This window comes from Oncorhynchus mykiss, chromosome 2 (genome assembly GCF_057628025.1).
Source record: "Oncorhynchus mykiss isolate SJ-2025 chromosome 2, ASM5762802v1, whole genome shotgun sequence".
In the NCBI taxonomy this organism is placed as follows: domain Eukaryota; kingdom Metazoa; phylum Chordata; class Actinopteri; order Salmoniformes; family Salmonidae; genus Oncorhynchus; species Oncorhynchus mykiss.
In genome coordinates this window covers 72,159,715-72,172,022 of record NC_143023.1, presented here as the reverse complement: position 1 = coordinate 72,172,022, position 12,308 = coordinate 72,159,715, and the positions used below count along the sequence as shown (strand labels likewise).

Genomic DNA, 12,308 nt, shown 5'->3' with positions numbered 1-12,308 from the left:
ACCTTTTAATGGCGTCAGACCGTGGCTCTGCATCTGTTCTCGTGCTCCTAGACCTTAGTGCTGCTTTTGATACCATCGATCACCACATTCTTTTGGAGAGATTGGAATCCCAAATTGGTCTACACGGACAAGTTCTGGCATGGTTTAGATCTTAACTGTCGGAAAGATATCAGTTTGTCTCTGTGGATGGTTTGTCCTCAGACAAATCAACGGTAAATTTCAGTGTTCCTCAAGGTTCCGTTTTAGGACCACTTGTTTTCACTATATATTTTACCTCTTGGTGATGTCATTCGGAAAAATAATGTTAACTTTCACTGCTTTGCGGATGACACACAGCTGTACATTTCAATGAAACATGGTGAAGCCCAAAAATTGCCCTCCCTGGAAGCCTGTGTTTCAGACATAAGGAAATAGATGGCTGCAAATGTTCTACTTTTAAACTCAAAACAGAGATGCTTGTTCTAGGTCTCAAGAAACAAAGAGATCTTCTGTTGAATCTGACAATTAATCTAGATGGTTGTACAGTCGTCTCAAATAAAACTGTGAAGGACCTCTGCGTTACTCTGGACCCTGTTCTCTGATCTTTGATTTTTCCATCTATGTAACATTGCAAAAATCATAAACTTTCTGTCCAAAAATTATGCAGAAAGATTAATCCATGCTTTTGTCACTTCTAGGTTAGACTACTGCAATGCTCTACTTTCCGGCTACCCAGATAAAGCACTAAATAAACTTCAGTTAGTGCTAAACACGGCTGCTAGAATCTTGACTAGAACCTCTAAATTTGATCATATTACTCCAGTGCTAGCCTCCCTACACTGGCTTCCTGTTAATGCAAGGGCTGATTTCAAGGTTTTACTGCCAACCGACAAAGCATTACATGGGCTTGCTCCTACCTATCTTTCCGATTTGGTCCTGCCGTACATACCTACACGTACGCTACGGTCACAAGACGCAGGCCCGCTAACTGTCCCTAGAATTTCTAAGCAAACAGCTGGAGGCGGGTCTTTCTCCTATAGAGCTACATTTTTATGGAATGGTCTTCCTACCCATGTGAGAGACGAAGACTCGGTCTCAACCTTTAAGTCTTTATTGAAGACTCGTCTCTTCAGTAGGTCCTATGATTGAGTGTAGTCTGGCCCAGGAGTGTGAAGGTGAACGGAAAGGCACTGGAGCAACGGACCGCCCTTGCTCTCTCTGCCTGGCTGGTTCCCCTCTCTCCACTGGGATTCTCTGCCTCTAACCCTATTACAGGGGCTCAGTCACTGGCTTACTGGTGCTCTTCCATGCCGTCCCTAGGAGGAGAGCGTCACTTGAGTGGGTTGAGTCACTGACGTGATCTTCCTGTCTGGGTTGGTGCCCCCCCTTGGGTTGTGCCGTGGCGGAGATCTTTGTGGACTATACTCGGCCTTGTCTCAGGATGGTAAGTTGGTGGTTGAAGGTATCCCTCTAGTGGTGTGGGGGCTGTGCTTTGGCAAAGTGGGTGGGGTTATATCCTGCCTGTTTGGCCCTGTCCGGGGGTATCGTCGGATGGGGCCACAGTGTCTCCCGACCCCTCCTGTCTCAGCCTCCAGTATTTATGATGCAGTAGTTTATGTGTCAGGGGGCTAGGGTCAGTCTGTTATATATATTATATGTATTTCTCCTGTCTTATCCGGTGTCCTTTGTGAATTTAAGTATGCTCTCGCTAATTCTCTCTCCTTCTTTCTCTCTTTCTTTCTTTCTCTCTCTCGGAGTACCTGAGCCCTAGGACCATGCCTCAGGACTACCTGACCTGATGACTCCTTGCATTCCCCAGTCCATCTGGCCGTGCTGCTGCTCCAGTTTCAACTGTTCTGCCTGCGGCTATAGAACCCTGACCTGTTCACTGGACGTGCTAGCTGTCCCCAACCTGCTGTTTTCAACTCTCTGGAGACAGCAGGAGCGGTAGAGTTACTCTTAATGATCGGCTATGAAAGCCAACTGACATTTACTCCTGAAGTGCTGACCTGTTGCACCCTCGACAACCACTGCGATTATTATTATTTGACCCTGCTGGTCATCAATGAACATTTGAACATCTTGGCCATGTTCTGTTTTAATCTCTACCCGGCACAGCCAGAAAAGGACTGGCCACCCCTCATAGCCTGGTTCCTCTCTAGGTTTCTTGCTAGGTTTTGGCCTTTCTAGGGAGTTTTTCTTAGCCACTGTGCTTCTACACCTGCATTGCTTGCAGTTTGGGGTTTTACGCTGGGTGTCTGTACAGAATTTTGAGATATCAGCTGATGTAAGAATGTCTTTATAAATAAATTTGATTTACAGTAATTTGCGTCTATCTTTTGCAGCATTAAGCCCGGATGGTCAATTAGGGGAATTTTATAGTACAAGCTGTAATTTACAAGCTATATTCTGTTCTGTATGGATTTTTGCCTCTGAGATATTTAACAACCAAGTGAATGCTCCAAAATCCTCATCTCATCTGTCACAGGATCCCAGTATCCACCCGAAAATCTTCAGCTTGCTCTAATGCCACAGCAGTTGCCATGGAGACAGCTCTAGGAGGGAATGGGCAGTGGCATAGTATGTCGGGACTTTAGGCTTCTCTTGTGGACACTGCTTCATTGAAAGTGTTATGCATATTTCCAGAAACTTTACACTTTATTATCTTACTCTGTGAATGCGAATGACAATCAAATAAATAATGCCAATAGATTCTAGGTGATATTACTAGATGAGAGCACTATGAATATGAATGTCTATACAATGAGTATACAAAATATTCAGAACCCCTGATTTTTCCATGACATAGACTGACCAGGTGAATCCAGGTGAAGGCAATGATCCCCTATTGATGTCACTTGTTAAATCTACTTCAATCAGTGTAGATGAATGGGGGGCGGTAGGTTAAAGAAGGATTCTTAAGGGGGGGTGACTCAATATTAGGAAGGTGTCCTAATGTTTGTTATACTCAGTGTACATCATGAGTCATGTCAGTCAAGAATAATGATACTGTATGTGAGTAGCTCCATTGTTGTGTATGACACACCATCTCCATTGGAAATAGAAGGTAAAAGCCAGGATGTGTGAGGACATGATAGGATTACTTGTACCCCAGGCACTGAAAGCTTTCTGTCATCGCTTTGACAAAATCTTTGTCACATCCTCTTCCAACTCACATAAAAAATGCATGTGTCATATGGCGCATCTTCAAAAGTTTGCTGAGGTTATTTTGAGGACGTCTCCTCTTTACTCTGACCTTTCCATTCCTACACAGAAGTGTGAACATTCTAACGCGATATACTAAGATACAGTATTCATGCATGAATAGGCTAGACCCCAGATTGAATTCTCTCAGAAATATAGATTAGTGACTGTTACAGTACATCTCATAGCCTCTCAATCCTGACTTTATCTATAGTTCATATTGTGCAATTGAATATGAATTATGAATTAAAATGTACCTGCCTGTGTAATGTTGATTTGATAAATAGTCTAAGGAAATGTTATGCCTCATCCTACAGGTATGGCCGTGGTTTAAGCGTGCACATAGACCACAACAGCTGAAGCCATGAGCAGTGAATGCTTTTCTTGGCGCTACTTTTACAGTCCCTAGGATGGTGTGTCAATAAGACACCCCTTGAGAAGCAGAAGTGTGTTTTGCAGATGCATTAACTTCTATCATTATGTCGTGTCTTTGGCCATGCCGGATTAAGTGATATGACATGCAATTCTATAAAATCATTTCTCCGTAATTAATATTACCCGATTAACTAGAGTCGGGCACCACGAAACAATATTTATAGAGCTGTTATCTTCCGAATAAACCTAGTAAAGACCTAGTAATCAATAGCAGTCAATATTAATCGTCATCTTAATTCAGTCTCATCTGAAAGTTGTAAATTCTTGGTTATGTACACGAACCCTGGCTAACAATTTGAATCAGCAATACAAAATTGGGTTTAATAATTTATTTACTAAATACTTAACTAATCACACAGATTTACACATACACATTTTTAAATCATAACTTGATTACAAATTACGTCATAAAGGAAAACGTCCCTAGTGGGCGGAACAGATATGACAGCTTGTTACACAAAAGAAAAGGGGCTGGGTTTGAGTGAAGGAGCGGGAAGACTGTGGAACAAAGGCCGAAGCTGTGCCATCGTAAATACAGTATCTTATGCATTCTAAATTACCGCCCATTTGGAAAAGGAAAATGCAATAAATATTTACTCTGAGCTGCGCTTCGGTAGGTTGGTGGTAGATGGAAGGCCGTGTTGCCCAACCGAGTCTTTTGTCCCTTGAAGAATGTATCTGCTGGTAAATTGAACACGTTGTAGTAACGTCATTGTGTGGTAGACGGAATACTCTGTCTGTTCCTTCCTAACCCTCGTTTGCAGCGGCTGTTACTAACTCAACGGCTAGGAGGTATCACTTCTGTAGTGAATAAGAGTTCAAAGTTCATACCATTCGCAACCAAAGCTCACGCTGATGTTGGCTTCATTCTGTAGTTATTATCTGAACCATTCTGATATAGGACCACTGTCCTCACGTCCTCGGAACAGGAGCTTACATTGTCGTCAAGGGCTTATATAGGAAGGGAGATGAGGGCGTGTTTGAAACGTTTTATAGCCTATGTCCCTTCACAGGGGCGGGCCACTGATTGAGCAGAGCCCTATCTTATGAAAACCCAAATCTCATATTTTAGAAGCTAAATTCACATTTCATCCCATCACAAATAATTTCATATTCAAACATTTAAATTGAACAACAATTCCATGTGAATCCGATAACTCTGATGTGTAGACGTTCCACTGTAGAGTTGATGTCATCTTATCATTGATGAGAATGTCTCAGATGACAACCGAACTGACATCATATTCATTATGTACCACCGCATATGTTCAATTGGTCGGATTACCAGAATAGAGTTCATTTCCCCCCACCTTCTGATGTTCCCAGAATCTCTATGTTAACCAAGGGTTTTGCAAATGTAACATCAGTAGGGTAGAGAGAGGAAAAAGGGGGAAAGAGGTATTTATAACTGCCATAAACCTTACCCCCCAGGTGTAGGCAAAAAAATGTCCATTTCAATATTTACACAAACTGCCATCAAAAAGACATAGCATTGGTTTTTATGATGTTAAATGTGAACTGCGCACTCCTATTCCGCATGTGTTTCTTCCGGTGCTCATTAAGAAATGCAGTGGCCATTACTGAAGCCCAAACGAGAGTTGTCTTTGGGGTGTGTTTTAATGTGGATGTTTCTTTTGTGTGTATTTGCCATTCAATCACATTAAACAAACAAGGGCAGTAGTGAGTAACTTAGTGACAGTAAGGTAACCTAAGCTAGATTTGCTATGGAGAGAAATGTTGAAATTGAGGACTTCTCCCTTCCTGGCAAACTCGCCATCTCAAGATGATCTGCTAATTCAGTCTGATGTGTAGGCTAAAGCCTGCACTGACCTTGTGTTTGGGAATGGGAAGATGGCGCTGCAGTGGATAGCTGCTGTCTTACAGGCTCTTGACCAATTCTGCAAAAAATAATTTCACTTTTTTTGTACATTTTTATTTTTACATTTCCGCTACAATTTTCTACTTGTATGACCAAAAACAGCTTCTGGACATCAGAAGAGTGATCACTAACCGTGATTTGGATGAAGATTTCTACTTCAATGAGTCAGCAGCTGTGGATATACTGCTCATTCCAGACCAGGCCCTAATCCACAGGACTTGAAAGAGGAAGAGACAGGGCAAGAGAGGCGAACGAGTGGGCTCCCTGATGAGACTACGTTGGCAAGTAAATAAACCGCCTCTACCTTCCGTTCTATTGGTGAATGAACAATCACTAGAGAAATCATTCGAGACTATCCTAGCAACGGGACCCGAAGAACGGTAATATCCTATGAGTCGTGGCTGAACAAGGACATGGATAAAATACATCTAACTGGTTTTCTATCCATCAAGACTGAACGGCAGCTTCGAGTAAGGTTAAGGAGGAGGTGTGTGGGCCTGTGTTTACAACAGCTGGTGCACGATCTCTAATGTTAAGGAAGTCTCAAGGTTTTTCACATCTGAGGTAAAATGCCTCATGATTAGCTGCAGACCATACTATACTGAACAGAAATATAAACGCAAAATTTCAAATATTTTACTGAGTTACAGTTCATTTAAGGCAATCAGTCAATAGAAATGAATTCATTAGGCCCTAATCTATGGATTTAAAATGACTGGGAGTACAGATATGCATCTGTTGGTCACAGATACCTTTAAAACAGTAGGTGAGTGGATCAGAAAACCAGTCAGTAACTGCTGTGACTATCATTTTCCTCATACAACACGACACATCTCCTAAGCATAAAGTTTATCAGGCTGTTGATTCAATGGCTGAAGTTGCTGGATATTGGCGGGAACTGGAAAACGCTGCCGTACATGTCGATCCAGAGCATCCCAAACATACTCAATGGTGACATATCTAGTGCATATGGAGGCTGGGACATTTTCAGCTTCCAGGAATTGTGTACAGATCCTTGTGACAGGGGTCCATGCATTATCATACTGAAACTTGAGGTGATGGTGGAGGATGAATGGAACGACAATGGGCCTCAGGATCTCGTCATGGAATCTCTGTGCATTCAAATTGCCATCGATAAAATGCAATTGTGTTTGCTGTCCGTAGCTTATGCCTGCCCATACCATAACCCCACATCCACTATGGGCCACTCTGTTGGCAACGTTGATATCAGCAAGCCGCTCGCCCACACGATGCCATACACGCTGTCTGCCATCTGTGTGGTAGAGTCGAAACTGGGATTCATCCGTGAAGAGCACACTTCTCCAGCATGCCAGGGGCCATCAAAGGTGAGCATTTGCCTACTGAAGTCAGTTACAACACTGAACTGCAATCAGGTCAAGACCCTGGTGAGGATGATGAGCATGCAGATGCTCTTCCCTGAGACGGTTTCTGACAGTTTGTGCAGAGATTCTTTGGTTGTGCAAACCCAAAGTTTCATCAGCTCTCCGGGTGGCTTGTCTCAGACAATCCCACAGGTGAAGAAGACGGATTTGGAGGTCCTGAGCTGGTGTGGTTAGACATGGTCTGCAGCTTTGAGGCCAGTTGAACATATTGCCCAATTCAAAAAAACAAAAAAACTCTAGATCACCTTTACTTCACAAACAGAAACACATACAAAGCTCTCCCTCACCCTCTACTTGGCAAATCTGATCACAACTTTATCTTCCTGATTCCTGCTTACAAGCAAAAACTCAAACAGGAAGTACAAGTGACACGCTCAACATGGAAGTGGTACGATGAAGCAGACTTTTTTGCTACCACAGACTGGAATATGTTTCGGGATTCATCCGATAACATTGAAGAGTTTACTACATCAGTCACCGGCTTCCTTAATAAATGCATTGACAACAACGTCCCCACAGTGACCATACGTACATATCCCAACCAGAGGCCATGGATTACAGGCAACATCCGCCCTTAGCCAAATGCAGGAGCTGCCTCTTTCAAGGAGCGGGACACTTGACAAGCCATCAAACAGAAAAAATCAATACAAGACTAAGATCAAATCCTACTACGTCAGCTCTGACACTCATCAGATGTGGCAGGGCTTGCAAACTATCAAGGATTACAAAGGGAAACCTAGCCACAAGCTGCCCGGTGAAGTGAGCCTACCAGACGAGCTAAATACCTTCTATGCTTGCTTTGAGGCAAGCAACACTGAACCATGCATGAAGGCCCCATCTGTTACTGACGACCGTGTGATCTCGTTCTCCGTAGCCGATGTGAGTAAGACCTTTAAATAGGTTAACATTCACAAGGCCGAGGGCTAGACGATTACCAGGATGCACACTAAGAGCATGCGCTGACAAGCTGGCAAGTGTCTTCATTGAAATGTTCAACCTCTCCCTGACCCAGTTTGTAATACCTACATGTTTCAGGCAGACCACCATAGTCCCTGTGTCGAAGAATACCAAGTTCTCCTGTCTAAATGACTATCGCACCGTAGCACTCACATCTGTAGCCATGAAATGCTTTGAAAGGCTGGTCATGGCTCACATCACCACCATCATACCAGACACCCTGGACCCACTCCAATTCGCATACCGCTCCAACAGATCCACAGATGATGGAATTCTATTGCACTCCAAATTGACCTCTCCCACCTGGACAAGAGGAACACCTAGCTGAGAATGCTGTTCATTACCTAAAGCTCAGCGCTCAACACCATAGTGTCCTCCAAGGTCATCACTGAGATCAGGACCCTGGGACTGAACACCTCCCTCTGCAATTGGATCCTGGACTTCCTGATAGGCCGCCCCTAGGGGGAGAGTGTAAACAACAACACATTCGTCACACTGACCCTCAACACATGGGCCCCTCAGGGTGTGTGCTTAGTCTCCTCCTGTACTTCCTGTTCACGCACGACTGTGTGGCCGTGCACGACTCCAACACCATCCTTAAATTTGCTGATGACACGACGGTGCTTGGTTTGATCACCGACGACGATGAGACAGTCTATAGGGAGGAGGTCAAATGAGACAAAAGAGACAATGGAGACAAAGGATATGATCATGGACTACAGGAAATGGAGTGCTGGACACTCCCCCATTCATATCAACATGGCTGTAGTGGAGGGAGTCGAGAGCTTCAAGTTCCTCGGTGTCCACATCACTAAGTAATTATCAGGGTCCACACACACCAACACAGTTGTGAAGAAGGCACGACAACACCTCTTCCCCATCAGGAGGCGGAAAAGATTTGGCATGGGCATTCAGATCCTCAAAAAGTTTTACATCTGCACCACTGAGAGCATCTTGACTGGCTGCATCACCGCTTGCAATGGCAACTTCTTGGCAACCTACCACTGGGTGCTACAGAGGGTAATGCCTACAGCCCAGTACATCACTGGGGCTGAGCTCTCTGACATCCAGGAACTCTATACCAGGCGGTGTCAAAGGAAAGCCCTACAAATTGTCAAAGATTACAGCTACCGAAGTTATAGACTGTTCTGTCTGCTACCGCATGACAAGTCTGGAACCAACTGGGCCCTGAACAGCTTCTACTGTTTATTATCTATCCTGTTGTCCTACCTATATGTACATATCTTCTTCAATTACCTCGTAAAACCTGCACATCGACTCAGTACTGGTACCCTGTGTATATAGCCAAGTTATCGTTACTCATTGTGTATTTATTCCTTGTGTTACTATTTTTCTTTTATTTCTCTTTTATCTCCGCATTGTTGGGTAAGTAAGCATTTCACTGTTAGTCTACACCTGTTGCTTACAATGCATGTGACAAATCCAATTTAATTCAATTTGTTTAGCCAACCTGACAGCAGCTAGCTAGCATTTCTTGGGGTTGGCTATAGCTGGCCAGCCTATCTATCTAGCTGATGTTTCTCTGTCAAATCACAGTTATGCCAAGATAGCAAGAAGTACCCGTGTCTGTTTCATGAAACACTTGTTTTACAACACCTTGCCATGAAAGTAGCTTGCAATTTTACGTTTTATCACATCATGTAAAGACATGTTACCGTGGAAACGATAACAACAACTGCGGGTTGAATGCCAGGTCTTCAGTCAGCTCAGCTGTCAACACAATATTATACATATAACTGGCTAGTTTTGTCTCATCTCCTCTCTCCTTATGTCCGCTGTTAGATCTTACCCGGCTGAACTAATATCCCTGCAGGTTTAGGCTACATGTGGACATTGTACAAACATGGCCAGCTGTAGAGTAGATTAACAGTGTGCTTTATATTACACTTGTCTTTCATATTTTGTTATCATTCACAGCCGAGACAGATACTGTACCTATCTGCATTTTGTATGATGGTACATGTTAGTCTTCATCCCTTCGTATGGTGTCCCATATGGGACAGTGACATGTTTGAAGAATACACATTTCAAGAATACACAGCAACCATTCAATTCAATAATAACAAAAGACAATGTAAGTAATAGATGTGTCTTTTATCATTTTAATGCCGGGAGTGAAGTAGAGAGAGCATACTTAAATTCACACAGGACACCGGATAAGACAGGATAAGTACTCCAGATATAACAGACTAATCCAGTTATGACATCCGTATCAACCTGTCTTTTAGTCAGAGGGCTCCATGACAAACCATCTCTTCTGTTCCCCATCTATAGAAAAACAAGGTAGAGTTGATACACACAACACTGATACATTATCAATGGTTGTTAGGTGAATTCCAGGACAGACAAGTGATAGTATTTTCACCTATGACCAGATCAAATGTGACCAACCTGAAGTGGGACTGGTGCCTGGCCATGTATTGCCTCAGCCTTCTGGTAGGGGTGTTCCCACGACACTGTTGAACAACAAATCCACTAGGTTTTCTAAGTAGCCTGGGAATATAATAAAATATAATCGTGAGAAAAACAGCGAGAAAAATAACTTTTTTCTAGATTGGAAGTAGTTGTACTAATAGAGTGACTGTGTAGGTACAGAATAGATTCAGGCCAGTAATGCTGATGGCATTGCAACCAGATGTGTAACATTATGTTTCTGAATGCTTGCTGACACATATTTGTAGCATGTAAGTTAAATAGACTGGTACTCAGGCTAGAAAAGTAACGGCCTGCATTTGTTTTTGCCCTATAAAATACACAATAGACTTTTATAAGAACAGTCATGTTGTTTAAACAGTAGTAGCAGACAAAACCGGTGAATGATAGCTAGCTAGTTCTAACCTAGCCCTTGATCATGACTCTCAGTTCCAATACAGCAGAGGCAGAATGCCCCCAGGGCCTGAGATATCGAGAGCAAATGCTAACCCAAACAACATTAATGTTTTTATAAAAGTAGCTAGCTACCTAACTTGCAAATCTGGATAATGTTATCAATATCTTTGTCCGAGTTGAAATGAATTGGCTAGCCAGCAAACGTTAGCTAGCAAGGATCTTCTTAGCTAGCCAATTTCAAGTTGAAACAATATTCTTTAGCAAGCTGGCTAATGTTACATCCTATCAAACATTATTGTCAGTTGCAACGCTAGCTATGCAACTCTTCCTCTCTATGATATTAGATATATCACGTTACACATTAGGGAGAGGCTTTGTATTAAGCTGGGAGGGGTGCATCACTTGAGTGGGTTGAGTCACTAACGTGATCTTCCTGTCTGGGTTTGGCGCCCCCCCTTGGGTTGTGCCGTGGCGGAGATCTTTGTGGGCTATACTCGGCCTTGTCTCAGGATGGTAAGTTGGTGGTTGAAGATATCCCTCTAGTGGTGTGGGGGCTGTGTTTTGGCAAAGTGGGTGGGGTTATATCCTGCCTGTTTGGCCCTGTCCGGGGGTATCATCAGATGGGGCCACAGTGTCTTCTGACCCCTCCTGTCTCAGCTTCCAGTATTTATGCTGCAGAAGTTTGTGTCGGGGGGCTAGGATCAGTCTGTTATATCTGGAGTACTTATCCTGTCTTATCCGGTGTCCTGTGTGAATTTAAGTATGCTCTCTCTACTTCTCTCTTTCTTTCTTTCTTTCTCTCTCTCGGATGACCAAAATAGAGAATAAAAGCCTCTCTATGGCCAAGGCGTGACAGTAGCGGCGGGCCCCGGACAGCGGGAGACTCTGGCAGCTCCGGACAGGCGGGAGACTCTGGCAGCTCCGGACAGGCGGGAGACTCTGGCAGCTCCGGACAGGCGGGAGACTCTGGCAGCTCCGAACAGGAGAGAGACTCTGGCAGCTCCGGACAGGAGGGAGACTCTGGCAGCTCCGGACAGGAGGGAGACTCTGGCAGCTCCGGACAGGAGGGAGACTCTGGCAGCTCCGGACAGGAGGGAGACACTGGCAGCTCCGGACAGGAGGGAGACTCTGGCAGCTCCGGACAGGAGGGAGACTCTGGCAGCTCCAGACAGGCGGGAGACTGGCAGCTCCGGACAGGAGAGAGACTCTGGCAGCTCCGGACAGAAGAGAGACTCTGGCAGCTCCGGACAGGAGGGAGACTCTGGCAGCTCCGGACAGGAGGGAGACTCTGGCAGCTCCGGACAGAAGGGAGACTCTGGCAGCTCCGGACAGGTGGCAGGTACAGGACTCACCAGGCTGGGGAGACACACAGGAGACCTGGATCTGGGAGCAGGCACAGGACTCACCAGGCTGGGGAGACATCCAGGAGGCCTCTTCCGGCCGAGGCACCAGATAAACTGGGCCATGGATGCGCACTGGCAGTCTCAAGTGCGAAGCTGGCCCCACCCGTTCTGGCTGGATGCCAGCTTCCACCAATGCGGGACACTGGCACCGAGCACACCGGCCTATGAATGCTCGGCCGAGACACAGTGTGCATCACT

The 12,308-nt window shown here is 44.6% G+C and overlaps 1 long non-coding RNA gene across 1 annotated transcript; it reads right to left on the bottom strand.

The window, feature by feature from the left end:
- Window positions 1-9,953: 9,953 nt before the first annotated feature.
- LOC149985222 (uncharacterized) lies at window positions 9,954-12,082 on the bottom strand. Its single transcript, XR_016488168.1, has 2 exons — window positions 10,270-12,082; window positions 9,954-10,146 (listed from the first exon to the last, which is right to left on the bottom strand). It is a non-coding gene; the product is annotated as an uncharacterized LOC149985222 (long non-coding RNA).
- Window positions 12,083-12,308: the final 226 nt, after the last annotated feature.